Below are 3670 nucleotides of genomic sequence, written 5' to 3' on the forward strand. Positions count from 1 at the left end.
CGGAACCGGAAGTCATCGGTTTTTAAAATTAAAAACTGCAACTGCAACAGATTCATCGAATTGGTTTCGGTTTTAAAAACTTCGGATCGGTTTATATCGGTTCATTTTCGGGTATAAAATCGGTTAAAAAAAATATTGCATAATGTCTAAGAATCGTGTATAAAGACGATTTTTCTTATATATTTTGCATTGTTAGAATGTCTTACTTATGTAATTGCGAGAAAACAGACAAGTAACAAAAATTAATACTCCATATTGCATTATCCTGGAAGTTAATAATCTTAACAGACTCAATCTCGTAATGCCAAACTATGTGCTACTACATTATGCACAGTTCTACATATAATGACTGCGAATTACCCATTTATAGCTATATGCACTGAATTGAGTCTACTAACTTGACACCGAAACCTAAAGAACTTTAATACATCCAAATGTCTATTTTTATACTCTGATCATGATAGAAAAATGACCAAAATCGCTTCACTCATTCTTGATACCAATCATTAATTTCCCAAATAACACAGGCTTCCAGAATAACACTAGATTCCTTGCCAGACATTAGCTCTCGGTTCATTTCCCCAAACCTTTTTCGACAGTTGAAAAATCAGATGCTCATTGTATGTCAGAAAATCATCATCAGTAAGATTCTTGCCTCTCTCTTCCACAATTGAGTTTTACCTAGTCTGGAACTTAAAGACTTTATCCCTCAAACGGTCTTCATCAACAAGCCCCATGTTTCTACGATTGGTATTGATAAAATCAGCCAGAGAACGCGCATCAGCTGACAGGCTGCAAAGATTAAGATTCACCAAGATATGAGTTTAAAATGAGTTATTTCATATTTCTACAGTTTCAGCTCATTTAGTAGCAGTCCATTTTTCAAGCACACTGGTTCTTAATTTGCAAAAAATATATATACAAAAAACTCTTTTTTAACCACGTGAATGTTCTATACAACAAGATAATTCTTTCTACTTGACAAGCTGATCTAAATAGCTAGCAATTTTAGCTGCAATGCCAATCCTAAGGCTGATAATTAGCGAAAATGCATTAAACTCTTAGAACACCATAATCAAACACTAGGCATCACAGACAACTTAAAATTATGATAAAACTTATTCACATTCATTGTCAGAAATACTTAAACTAACAACCAACACAAATCCACAACTTATGAGCAGATAGAGTGAAGCAGCAACAAGGGCACAAATTTCCATTTATCAACGAAAGATTCATGTCGGCAATCACGTAATCACCACAAGCATTTAAAGTATTTGAGCCCAAGAAGCTCAAGCACCTGAACCAAACATATATATAACTCAATCCAATACCAAATAAGAAACATTTAAAAATAACTCACTATAAAGGAAGATAATAATATCCCTAACTATTATATAATAATTATATTAGAATACTTTACAAGATTATCAAATTAAATTCATTTTAGCAATCATTTAAGTGTTAGCCTTGTATTAGCTCAAACATGGCATGCCAATGCAAACCAAAAAGAAAAAAAATGAGAACAAATGCAGACAGAGGCAATTATGTGACAACTAGACCAGGACAGGAAAATGCAGCCCATACAACCAAGTCCAGGTAAAAATGGATAATGGTCACAAGTAACAAAACTACAAAGCAAATGACAAGAATATAAATATATTCATTGGAGTGCTTTCTAAGAAGGCATACAAATAATGGACATATATTAACCATCTTAGAGTAATTTTTTTTTTGATAATTACTAAATTCAAGGTTATACCAAATTCACAGAAAAAGCAAGAGTTATACCTACAAAATACTCCTACGGGTTCAGGCTAATCATCAATGCCCAGGTGGTCAAATGATTTTCCAATTTTCAGCTCATCTGGATAATAGAGAGTAGATAGTACATATGGTGAATACCAATTTTCTAGGCAGTAACACTAAATATGATTTAAATAACATTACAGTAACACAAAACTACAGAAATTACCATTTTCCAGTTGTTCGTGTTGTAAATACTCTTCTGGCTAATAAGCTCAACATTATCCATCTTAAAGAATGCATTATAGTCGGTATCTTCATGAATCATTCTTATAAAAGCTCCCTCATATTTAATTGCAACCTCCAACATGGTGTAAGTTGAATTCCACCTAGTATCAACATCAAGTCATACAATTTTATCACATTTTATTTTCTCTCTTTCTACACATTTTTTAAACTTGTCAAGTCTCACGGGCGACGACCTAACATATCTAGTGGCATTTCGGATTCTAGCAATTGAATCATGTTAATCTTTCAAACCATCCTTCACCACTAAATTTAATATGTGAGCACAATATCGCATGTGTAGAAATTTATTCTCTAAAATAGCCTCTGGTCCTCTAAGGATTTTCTTTAAATGTGAGATTGCTTTATCATTTGAGGATGCATTATCTAATGTGATGGTATATACACGATCTATCCCTCAGTTTACAAATAAATCAAGTAGCATCTTTCCGATTGCAACCCCTTTATGACTTCCAATTTGTGAAAAATTTAAAATTCTTTTACAGATCAGCCAATCACCATTAATCCAATGATCCGTAAGGCACATATAATTAATATTTTGAATCAGAGGTCTAAGCATCCGTTGTGAATGAGACTCTTTGAGATAACAAAGACTTTTTTAATTTTACTAACTCTTCACTATATATTTTAAAACAATCTCTTGCAATTGTCCATCTACTTGGCATCTTAAACCTTGGTTCCGCCTCATTTATTAATTCTTTAAACCCTTCATGTTCCACAATCCTAAAGGGTTGATTATCTTTAATACACATTAAAGCAAGTTTTTTCTTAACCTCTCTTGATTAAACTCATGAGCTTCAACAGTATAAAATTTATCATCCTTTGATAACTTTTCAAATCGCAATGTCCTTTGTAATTTATAAAGATTGGTACGTAGGGGTGATTTAGCACATACCGTTCTCAAGTGATTCATAATTTCCGATGTACCATTTTGTGTATTGCATCCCATTATCACACCACGAAACTTGCACTTGGATTTCTCCTTACCAATTGGAAGGCCCGGTATTCGATTAAAATAATACCGAAGCTGCCTTTGTCCCAGTCTGCTCACAATTTTCCTATTCTTTATTATCACCATTTACTTCTTCATTTTCCAAGTTCACAATCAGAAGTATCTACAAACAAAACAAACATTACTCAGTGCAGACAATCAAGAATTTAACTATGTTAAACTCATTTCTAAACATATTCGGAGTATAGTGTAAGTAATACAGATCAATGTCGTACCTCATTTATCGAATGTTGAGGCTCTTGAGGCGATTCTTGAGAAGCTTCTGGCTGAGAAATTCGATTAATTGATGGCCCATACATGATTTAGATGTGTTTGTTGCTTCAGTATGTATCGAATATATCTATTGTTATGAGTGGAGTGGGAAATTGAAAATTACCTACAAGGATCGAGAAAAATTAGGGATTAATTGAGTGTACTGTTATAGTGTTATTGGACTTATAAATATTTTGTAAGGCCCAATAGACAGCCTATTACTCATACTGCTAGTCTGCTATTGAGTTCCAGCCACAATGTTATTTAATTTGATGTTCCATATATATACATATATTTGTTAATTCTAAATATATATATATATATTTAAATAATCAGTTCGGTTCGGTTTTTCTC

General features: G+C 32.8%; 1 long non-coding RNA gene across 2 annotated transcripts; it reads right to left on the reverse strand.

Annotated features, from left to right (window-relative positions):
* Positions 1-233: 233 nt before the first annotated feature.
* On the reverse strand, positions 234-3455 carry LOC141700270 (uncharacterized). 2 transcript variants are annotated; one of them, XR_012566272.1, is made up of 5 exons: positions 3280-3455; positions 2948-3167; positions 1976-2135; positions 1792-1867; positions 234-792 (listed from the first exon to the last, which is right to left on the reverse strand). It is a non-coding gene; the product is annotated as an uncharacterized LOC141700270 (long non-coding RNA). The 2 variants fall into 2 exon arrangements; XR_012566273.1 differs by lacking the exon at positions 1976-2135.
* Between the last annotated feature and the right edge of the window lie 215 nt (positions 3456-3670).

The sequence above is a fragment of the Apium graveolens genome, unplaced genomic scaffold, assembly GCF_009905375.1.
Source record: "Apium graveolens cultivar Ventura unplaced genomic scaffold, ASM990537v1 ctg2001, whole genome shotgun sequence".
Taxonomy (NCBI): Eukaryota; Viridiplantae; Streptophyta; class Magnoliopsida; order Apiales; family Apiaceae; genus Apium; species Apium graveolens.